Source organism: Musca domestica, unplaced genomic scaffold (genome assembly GCF_030504385.1).
Source record: "Musca domestica strain aabys unplaced genomic scaffold, Musca_domestica.polishedcontigs.V.1.1 524, whole genome shotgun sequence".
NCBI lineage: Eukaryota > Metazoa > Arthropoda > Insecta > Diptera > Muscidae > Musca > Musca domestica.
The window spans coordinates 112,522-124,571 of NW_026712351.1; the positions used below are offsets into that span (position 1 = coordinate 112,522).

At 32.4% G+C, this 12,050-nt stretch overlaps 1 long non-coding RNA gene across 1 annotated transcript; it reads right to left on the reverse strand.

The window, feature by feature from the left end:
• Nucleotides 1–275: 275 nt before the first annotated feature.
• On the reverse strand, nt 276–768 carry LOC131805381 (uncharacterized). Its single transcript, XR_009343666.1, has 3 exons — nt 677–768; nt 462–611; nt 276–395 (listed from the first exon to the last, which is right to left on the reverse strand). It is a non-coding gene; the product is annotated as an uncharacterized LOC131805381 (long non-coding RNA).
• Between the last annotated feature and the right edge of the window lie 11,282 nt (nt 769–12,050).

The following is a 12,050-nucleotide window of genomic DNA, read 5'->3' on the forward strand; positions in this document are numbered from 1 at the left end:
TGTAATAACGAAAAACGATTTATGTGTCCGACAACATCATTTTTTTATCTATCGGCAAGATGTAATAACCGGTCTATGTGTATTATTTTTGACGACGAACATACGCCGCGAAAAAATTCGTCGTTCGCTCTAATTGTGTTCCTAGCATTATCTAGTATAAGCAGACAAATTTTAAACTGGTTTCCCATGAACTAGTTCAGTACCAATTATTGTTAGTGAAATTCTAATTTTTAGTTTAAATTAATTTTTTTATTGCAAACAAATGAATACAAATATACATTACTCTATAAAACTTGAACAAAAATAAATTTAATTTAATATTTATAAAAGCACTTGTATTGCTTTTCGCAGTTGTGTTTCAGGGGTGTCCGAATATTCTGTAACTGGTATTGAATCTGCAAAAAATAATGTTTAATGTATGAAAATGTAGAATATAAAAATAATGTTTATATACACCTTACCTAAAATAACGCTGAATATATTACTTAGGGACTTCAAACTTTTTTCCATGGTTTCCCTCAATATTATACTCGTAGTAATATTTGAACCGATAACATTTTTAAACATTTCGATGTTTCCTCTCCTTTTATAATTGATGCTATAATCTTTACCTAAAAATTAACAAAAATTGTATATAATCTATGTTTGTTCAGCAATACATTTAAAAAATACTTACATATATGTATTGATTCTCAATATTTTTCATAAGTGATGGGGAACCTATTCGATAATGGTATCTCATCACTTTGAGATCGTAGCACTATCACCTTCAACTCAGTTAAAGTATCAGCTAAAATTTTGATTTGACCTATAGTGAAAACAAACAAATTAATAATTTGTAACAATTCTGAGAAGAATGCTATAATTTTACCTTGAATTACTTTTATTATTATTTTATTACTATTATTACTTTTACTACTCATTCTTACCTTTTTATTTGTTATTTTCATCACTTTATAACTTATTTGCACAGAAAAATGATACTTCACTTCACAACGATCAGAATAAGAACGCTTTTTCCAAACAAAATGCACTTGCATTCCTCAAGAATAACGGTGCATTGTTTTTTTATTGGTAATCTAAAAAAAACTATTCAAAGTGGTTCTTGTTCGTAGAGATCTCATTCAAATGTTAGTTTGGTTTTTTCGTTGTGGTTTTTATGTCGCTGTCGCTTCTTTGCATTACTTGGGGACGAAAAGGTGTCAATTGGTTACCTTTGTATTACTTGGGGACACATTTGGTACTAGTCCGGCTTATATCTAGTATAGGACTGGTGAAATTGAGTTAAATGGAATTTTCATTGCCAGCGGGTATGTACATTCTACGATCATAAGTCGTGTAGAAACTCTGGGAGGGGAAGCAAACAAAAGTGATTACATTTCACCACGGTTGGTTTAGATCCACCCGACCGGGACGCATGGACCCATCCACCTTTCCGCGGCATAGCTGTATATACTGACGGCTCCAAGATGGAGTGAATCCTACAAGCTCAGAAACGGCTGTAGCGTATTCCAGGCGGAAATATTTGCTGTCAAAAAAGCCATAGACTTCTTGGACACGAAGAATATCTAAGTTAACGGTCCGGTGCCTATATATGAAATGGTCAAAGGGGGCAGAAGTCTTTAAACTATTTTACTATTAAGTTTATGAAAAACACTGGATTGTCCATCAAACTCTCTTGTGTTTCAGGTCATTACAATTTTGCAGGCAATGAGATTGAAGACGTATTGACCATGCTGGGATCTCGGTTAAACCATCCTTGTACCATAGACACTACTCTGACAAAACTCAACAAAAATTGCTAAATGAAAGGGGATGTAATGTCACCAAAAGAATCTGAACGAAACGAAATCGCAATTGTCCTTGTCGAAACCTAAAACTTGTAGTGGGCACCATCAAAGGTCACTGCAAGGTGAGGGCAATGACCTCGAAATGGAACAGCGATGATGCTGATTACTGCAGAATCTGTCAAGATAGCGACAATATTACTATGGGTTATGATGATCAATATTATATATAATATTGTGAGGTCATAAATGTATGTTTCGAGGTGTTACAGACAGATTGACAAACTTCGTATACTCTTCATACTAAGATGAAAGGTATAAACAAGAAAAAAGAACATTATAAACAAAGAAAACAGTTCGAATTTTTAATAATCTCCATTACTTAAAATGAACTCGCAAATTGTAAAACATTTTCGATAAAAATGCTTCTGTTGGTTATAAAGGAACTTTACGAAAGCGGATCCTATATTACCAAATGAAGGCGTTTACATCCGAAATCTCTACTCGTATCAACCCTGATAATTAATCAATTACAATAAAATTAAGGTATGTTTATACAATCAGATTTATTGTAGTTCAGGTTTAACTCGGGTAAAGGTTTTGTTTGTAAAAGTTCTTTTATCTTCAAAAAAAGGCGTATTGCGAACTCTTGAATTAATTTCGAGATAACTTCGTTGAAAAATGTGGATAAAATTAAAAATATACCGAATATCAGAAAGTACAATTATATGGGGCTATGGGAAAGGTGGATCTGTAAAGCAATTTTCTGTCATAGAAAGTAGTGCCTATTGCGAACTTTAAAATTTGAAATAATCCCAGTGCAAAAATGTGGGTTAAATCGTGAAAAATCGAATATTGGGAGGTAAATTTAATAGGGACCTATACGAAAACATTGACCGTGGACCAATTATGAACCTGAACTGTCTACTGATAAAAAAAACTCATATATACTTTTTAACTCAGTTTATTTGAAACATAGGATTGTTACAGCTGACAGACGAATAACGGCATATAAAAATTCATACGTGGCAGGATATAACGTGGATGAGTTATATCAGAATGACAAAGTTCATATGTTGGCGGGTACAATAACTAACCCTAGATAAGACGTTTCAATTAAAATCAATCGATAAATAGTTTATTATAATTCGTTTAATCTATTATGTAAACGAACACTCCTATTGTATGTCAGATTTTGCCGATTTTTTTTTGTTCTCCGAACCCGAATTTACCATTGTGAATGAGAGACTGCGAGTTATATGTGGCAAGAAACGCAATGGGTTATAAGCAGTTCTCAGATATTTTATTGGAAGGTTTCAGGGTTATGTGAAAAATATATACTTTTTGATTTGGATGTGTAACTTATAAATTAATTTATATGGTGTCAAACATTAAACGGCTTTTCAAACTTTTTGTCAAAACTGAAAGGTACTTATAATCTTAATTTTGGATTTATAAGCATGTAAATTGTCATTAAAGCTTGCTTAAAGTTATGTTCTGTACATGTTAGTGAACGTTACATGGTGCAATTAATATACCTCGTTGGCACTCTTTATTGTTACAAGTGTGAATTGTTGATAAATGACCATCGTATATATATATATATATATATATATATATATATATATATATATATATTTATATATATATATATATATATATATATATATATATATATATATATATATATATATATATATATATATATATATATATATATATATATATATATATATATATATATATATATATATATATTTATATATATATATATTTCTGAGAAAGTAACAAATTCTAAATCTGCCTTGTATGCGAAACTTTGTTACATGCAACTATTTCCATTAAACGCTTATCCAGAATATATACTTTGAATATTTCGAGGAGTTACAAACGGAATGGCAAAGCTATTATAAAACTATAAAAGTAAATTCGACCACTTCAAAGTCATACCTGGCTTAGCGATAACATATTTAAATTGAACAAAATATTTATAATTATTTCCTGCAGCGCCAGAGGCTTAATGAATAAAAAACTTTTACAATTCTTAGAAAGTGTATGTGAGACTTAGTTAAATGCAAGTATTTTTATCAAAAACCAGTCCTATATATGCAATCATAATGATCGTTGTAATAGAAAAGGATGCGTTGCTGTATTAAGCAGAAAAAATATACGTCATAAGATGCTAAAACCAATTGAAACATATCAAATCGGAAATATTAGTGTCCAAATTTATTGTAATAACTATGAAATAAATGTATATGCCTATTATTTTCCAAGGGATGTTTATGACCCACAACGAAAACATTGTTTCTTATCAGATATTCACAAAATGACAAAACACTATATTTGGAAGTGATTTCAATTCCATACATTAATTTCGGGACTACCTAAAAACAATTGTTGGGGAAATATATTCCATACTAAGTTACAATCTAGTACCTTCAATATTATGTACCATAGAAATCCTTCGTGTATTTCTGCTGATGCAAGAAGACAACCGTTAACCTTGGATAGTCTATTGACTGATATTCTTCATTATCTTTGCTCTGTGAATGTTATAAAGCAGTTGTTTTCAGACCACCTTCCAGTAAAAATAAAGGTATACTGTTTCACTGATATGAACGACAAATGTTTCTACAGTTACAATAAAACCAAACAGAGCTGATTTAAATCATAAATAAGTGACAAATTAAATATAAGCCAAATAGATTGCACAACAAAATCGAACATTGACAACGTACCCAAATGTACATATCTAAATAAACCTACTTAAATACCGCAACAAATCAAGGAAATGAACTAGAACAGAACAGAAATTTTCATAAATGAAATTGGAAGCGTTATAGAGATACGGTAGATAGACACCAAATGAATGTGCTCAAGAGGAAAATTCATATTGTGTTAACCAATTTTAGAAATACAAGGATGTTGAAGAAAAAGAAATAATCTACCTCCACTTAAAATTAATGGTAACATGTACTTTACACAGGAAGAAAAACGTAAGTTATTAGCCACAACTTCTTAAACAACAATAATATATCTGCATTACTTAGCGATATACATACAATTCTAGAATCGAATAATTCTGTTGATTGTAAAATGCTGCAAAACAATATTCACAACTCACGTCCGCTGATGAAGTATTTAATTTGATAAATAAATTTAAAGAATAAGAAATAAAAAACCAACTAAGGACGATCAGGCCGAAATCCTAATACCCTCCACCAATTTGAAAGAACTTAAAAAATTCCCAAAAATCCGTCAACAATAACGCCCAAAGGAAAACCGTTTTATGGGAGCTATTCGAAGATGTGGTTCTGCATATATAATGTTTTTGACATAGGCTGTAGAACACATTACGAACTTTTCATGATTTCAGCGACATTATTTAGCAGAATTATTTCAAATGTCGTATTGCGAGATGTTAATGGTTACTACAACCTATGGGAAAAAATTCGTATGCAGGTCCACGTATTCGGTATTTCCATGATTTTAGCAAATTTTTTTACAGGAATTGTAACAAAATTCGTATTTAAAGTTTGTAATGGGTACTACAGCACATGACAATAACATGGTATGTAGGTTTACGTTTTCGTATATGCCCCATTGATATACGATAGTTACTTTCTCAGAAATATATGTATATATATATATATATATATATATATATATATATATATATATATATATATATATATATATATATATATATATATATATATATATATATATATATATATATATATATATATATATATATATATATATATATATATTTCTGAGAAAGTAACAAATTCTAAATCTGCCTTGTATGCGAAACTTTGTTACATGCAACTATTTCCATTAAAACCCAGTCCTATATATGCTATCGTATTGATCGACGTTGGGGAAAAGGAAGTGTTGCTGTATAAAGCAGAAAAAATATACGTCATAAGATGCTAAAACCAATTAAAACATATTAAATCGAAAATATTAGTGTTCAAATTTATTGTCATAACAATTAAATAAATGTATATGCCTATTTTTTCCAAGAGTGCTTATGACCCACAACGAAAACATCGTTTCTTATCAGATATTCAGATATTGGTGTCAAAAAACACCAAAAACCATGGTAGAAGAATACAGGTAGACGCATCGACATAGCTGCTGGGACAATGAACTGTCAAACCGATTTTGGAATTGAAAATATTGAATGAAACATTATTGAAATTTGTAGAAATAGTTAAAAAAAATTATATTATAATAACAACCAATTTGCTTCGTATGAGAAAATATTTAAAAATATACTCATTTTTATAAAAACCTTTTAAAATTTTTGGCATATCAATGTTCCTAAACGTTGATGCATCTACCTATATTCTTCTACCATGCCAAAAACACTAAATTTGGAACTGATTTCAATTCCAGACATAAATTTTGGGACTACCTAAGAAACAATTATTTGGGAAATACACTCCTTGGTAAAATTAGTATGCAGGTCCACGTCTTCGTAAAGTGTCTATATAACGGTACCTCCCGATATTCAGTATTTTCATGATTTCGGAAACATTATTCACCAAAATCGTTTCAAATTTCGTATTGGAAGATCTTAATGGATACTACAATCTAGGGCAAAAATTTTTGTATGCAGGTTCACGTCTTCCTATATCCCCATATAACGGTACCCCAGGTATTCTGTATTTTGATGATTTTAGCGACGTTATTCACCGGAAGTTTTTTAAAATTTGGTATTTGAAGTTCGAAATGGGTACTGCAAGTCATGACATACTTTCGTAAGCAGGCGCAGTACCCATTACGAACTTAAAATACCAAATTTGAAACAATTCCGGTGAATAATGTTGCTAAAATCGTCAAAATACCGAATATCGGGATGTACCGTTATATGGGGCATATACGAAAACGTGAACCTACATACCATGTTATTGTCATATGCTGTAGTACCCATTACAAACTTTAAATACGAAATTTGTTACAATTCCTGTAAAAAATTTTGCTAAAATCATGGAAATACCGAATACGTGGACCTGCATACGAATTTTTTCCCATAGGTTGTAGTAACCATTATAATCTCGCAATATGACATTTGAAATAATTCTGCTAAATAATGTCGCTGAAATCATGAAAAGTTCGTAATGTGTTCTACAGCCTATGTCAAAAACATTATATATGCAGAACCACATCTTCGAATAGCTCCCATAAAACGGGTTTCCTTTGAGCGTTATTGTTGACGGATTTTTTTTGGGAATTTTTAAGTTCTTTCAAATTGGTGGAGGGTATTAGGATTTCGGCCTGATCGTCCTTAGTTGGTTTTTTATTTCTTATTCTTTAAATTTATTTATCAAATTAAATACTTCATCAGCGGACGTGAGTTGTGAATATTGTTTTGCAGCATTTTACAATCAACAGAATTATTCGATTCTAGAATTGTATGTATATCGCTAAGTAATGCAGATATGTTATTGTTGTTTAAGAAGGTGTGGCTAATAACTTACGTTTTTCTTCCTGTGTAAAGTACATGTTACCATTAATTTTAAGTGGAGGTAGATTATTTCTTTTTCTTCAACATCCTTGTATTTCTAAAATTGGTTAACACAATATGAATTTTCCTCTTGAGCACATTCATTTGGTGTCTATCTACCGTATCTTTGAGCGTTATTGTTGACGGATTTTTTTGGGAATTTTTTAAGTTCTTTCAAATTGGTGGAGGGTATTAGGATTTCGGCCTGATCGTCCTTAGTTGGTTTTTTATTTCTTATTCTTTAAATTTATTTATCAAATTAAATACTTCATCAGCGGACGTGAGTTGCGAATATTGTTTTGCAGCATTTTACAATCAACAGAATTATTCGATTCTAGAATTGTATGTATATCGCTAAGTAATGCAGATATATTATTGTTGTTTAAGAAGGTGTGGCTAATAACTTACGTTTTTCTCCCTGTGTAAAGTACATGTTACCATTAATTTTAAGTGGAGGTAGATTATTTCCATTTCTTCAACATCCTTGTATTTCTAAAATTGGTTAACACAATATGAATTTTCCTCTTTAGCACATTCATTTGGTGTCTATCTACCGTATCTCTATAACGCTTCCAATTTCATTTATGAAAATTTCTGTTCTGTTCTAGTTCATTTCCTTGATTTGTTGCGGTATTTAAGTAGGTTTATTTAGATATGTACATTTGGGTACGTTGTCAATGTTCGATTTTGTTGTGCAATCTATTTGGCTTATATTTAATTTGTCACTTATTTATGATTTAAATCAGCTCTGTTTGGTTTTATTGTAACTGTAGAAACATTTGTCGTTCATATCAGTGAAACAGTATACCTTTATTTTTACTGGAAGGTGGTCTGAAAACAACTGCTTTATAACATTCACAGAGCAAAGATAATGAAGAATATCAGTCAATAGACTATCCAAGGTTAACGGTTGTCTTCTTGCATCAGCAGAAATACACGAAGGATTTCTATGGTACATAATATTGAAGGTACTAGATTGTAACTTAGTATGGAATATATTTCCCCAACAATTGTTTTTAGGTAGTCCCGAAATTAATGTATGGAATTGAAATCACTTCCAAATATAGTGTTTTGTCATTTTGTGAATATCTAATAAGAAACAATGTTTTCGTTGTGGGTCATAAACATCCCTTGGAAAATAATAGGCATATACATTTATTTCATAGTTATTACAATAAATTTGGACACTAATATTTCCGATTTGATATATTTCAATTGGTTTTAGCATCTTATGACGTATATTTTTTCTGCTTAATACAGCAACGCATCCTTTTCTATTACAACGATCATTATGATTGCATATATAGGACTGGTTTTTGATAAAAATACTTGCATTTAACTAAGTCTCACATACACTTTCTAAGAATTGTAAAAGTTTTTTATTCATTAAGCCTCTGGCGCTACAGGAAATAATTATAAATATTTTGTTCAATTTAAATATGTTATCGCTAAGCCAAGTATGACTTTGAAGTGGTCGAATTTACTTTTATAGTTTTATAATAGCTTTGCCATTCCGTTTGTAACTCCTCGAAATATTCAAAGTATATATTCTGGATAAGCGTATATTTCTAGGACGATCCTAGTGATGTCCGTCTGTCTGTTGTAATTATGCTATCTTTCGAACGAATTGAGATAGAGGGCTAAAATTTTGCATACATGCATAGTTAAGTTTGTAAATGGGCCATGTCGGTCCACGTTTTCGTACAGCCCCCATATAATGTCCCGATATTCGATATTTTCATGATTTCTGTGACATTATTTAGCAGAATTAGTTCAAATTTCGTATTGCGACATGTTAGTGGTTACTACAACCTATGGGAAAAATTTAGTTTGCAGGTCCACGTCTTCGTAAAGCTTTCGGTATGTTATTTCGATATTCGGTATTTTAATGATTTCAGCAACATTATGCACCAGAATCGTTCCAAATTTCGTATTGTAAGATCTTAGGTTAGGTTAAAGGATGTGTGGCTGTGTAAAACAACCACTCCACTCGGAGACCTATTGGCCTATTGTGATCATCCTAATTTAGAAAAAGTGAAAGTGAAATAAGTTAGGGGGTTAGAGTAGAATATAGATAGGCAATAGAAGAGTTAGTGGGTTTGCATCCACTGTTTTAGTCTTCTGGCTAACTGAAGAATAACTGCTGGCTCGGTTTCGGAGAGGCATGACAAGTCGGGCAGAATATGCTTACCCAGAAGCCTATGTCTTACTCCGATAAGGTTAGGACAGTGACAGAGTAAGTGTTCCACAGTTTCTGTTTCTTCCTCATCCTGGCAAAGCCTGCAGTATTCAGTGTCGCCACCCCCACCCGTTTTGAAGTCATGGCCTTTATGTTGCAATGACCTGTGATTAGACCTACCACAAGCTTCAAGTTCAACTTCGTCATGGATGTGAGTGACCGTGATCTCCTTTCAGAGTTCACCGGCCAAATCTTTTTGAAGATGTTACATCCTCTTCCAGATAGCCAGTTCTGTTGAAATCTCCCAAGATAGTGATTATGCAGTAGTGGTGAAAGAAGTGGCATAAAGGTGGCTTCACTGAGCTCTCCATCTCTAGATCTACTGATTCAAATCCGCGTCTGGCCAATTCATTCAGTTCATTGAGTCGCAGGGCACACCTAGCTGCTAGTTCCTCTACAAATAAGCCTAATGGCTTCAAATTGAATGGGGTATCTAGAGCGGGTTGTGGCGTGCTCCTGACCGTATCTGTAATTAGTAGCGATGCGACTCTTTGGTCTTTATCAATATTCTTGCTGAAGGTGGTTTTCCTTAAGGAATGCCACCAAACAAGTTCCCCATAGGTTAGGATTGGTCGGACGACTGACTCATACATATATCCATCGGATAATATGGGGTTTAAGCCCCCAACTCTTTCCTTTGGAGTTTTTGCAAGAGTAAAGTGCATTTAAGCCCTCCTTCGCTCGCTCCTCGTTACTCTTCTTCCAGCTTAGTTTGTGGTCTAGGATAGTGCCGATATATTTTGCTTCCGAAGGCTTATAATTACACCGTCCACCATTGGCAGAGAGAAGACAGGTATTTTCGCCTCCTTGTAAAGAGTACGAGCTCAGCTTTAGATGGGTTCACGCCTAACCCATTGGACCGCGCCGGAAATTTCCCAGCAATCAGCAGGACCACATCGTCGGCGTAGGCCACGCCCTTTGTTCCAGATCGAGTAAAATGCTGTTTATCAGAAGCCAAAGCAGTGGTGACAAAACGCCTCCTTGTCGAGTACCCCTAGTGACCGTTTTCCTAACAGAACACTCCCCGATGCTTGAGTTGATGATTCTGCTGCTAAGCATAACATCATTCCAATCAATGAAAAGTGGTGGAATACTAAGTCTTTCGATAGAACTATGAATTGCCTCAATTATAAGATTGAAGATCTTAATGGATACTACAACCTAGGGAAAAAAATATTATATGCAGGTTCACGTCTTCATTTATCCCCCATATAACGGTACATACCGATATTCGGTATTTTGATGATTTTAGCGATATTATTAACCGGAAGTGTTTCAAATTTGGTATTTGAAGACCGAAATGGGTACGGTAGGCTATGACGTACTTTCGTAAGCAGATCCAGTATCCATAACGAACTTTAAATACAAAATTTGAAACAATTCCGGTGAATAATGTCGCTAAAATCATCAAAAAACGAATATCCTCCGTATAAGGGGGTTTTACGAATCAACAAAATTATTTATTATTCAATGAAAATAGTAGCATTTAACTAAGTTTCTCACACAAGGCAAATTTAGATTTTGTTACTTTCTAAGAATTGTAAAATTTTTTTTATTCACTAAGCCTCTGGTGCTCCAGGAAATAATTATAAATATTTTGTTCAATTTAAAAATGTTATCATTATGCCAGGTATGGCTTTGAAGTGGTCGAATTTACTTTTAAAGTTTTATATAGACCCTACAAAGTATATATTCTGGATCAGCGTGTAATTCTAAAACGATGTAGTGCTGTCCGCCTGTCTGTTGTAATTACGCTATCTTTCGAACGAGTTAAGATAGAAGGCTAAAATTTTGCTTCCTTCTATCTCAATTCATTAGATAGATAGCTTGATTACAACAGACGGACATCGCTAGATCGTCTTAGAAGTTTAAGCGGACCCAATATATATATATATATATATATATATATATATATATATATATATATATATATATATATATATTTTTTTTTTTTTTTTTTTTTTTTTTTTTGTGGGGTCTATTATAAATATTTCGAGGTGTTACAAACGGAATGACAAAGTTATAGGTATAACAATAAACGGCTCCACAGCAATACAAATATAAAAATTGATAAAACAATAAGCATTACAAAACATGTACATGATGATGGTATGATGTTTGTTTGATGATGTTAGAGACATTTTTTACCGCAATTGTTTCAAATTTAGTATTTAAAGTTCGTAATGGGTTCTACAGCCTATGACAAAAACATTGTATACGCAGGACCACGTCTTCGAATAGTTCCCATAAAACGGGCTTTCTTTGAGCGTTATATTTGACGGAATTTTGTAGACTTTTTTAAGTTCCTTCAAAATGTAGGAGGGTATTAAGATTTCGGCTCGGTCGTCCTTAGTTGGTTTTTTATTTGTTATTCTTTAATTTTTTTATCAAATTAACAACTTCATCAGCAGCCATGCGTTATGAATATTGTGGATATGGTGTTGCAGCATTTTACAATCAACAGAAAAAATTTTTTTCAAAAACGGAGAGAATACGTTTAAATCTA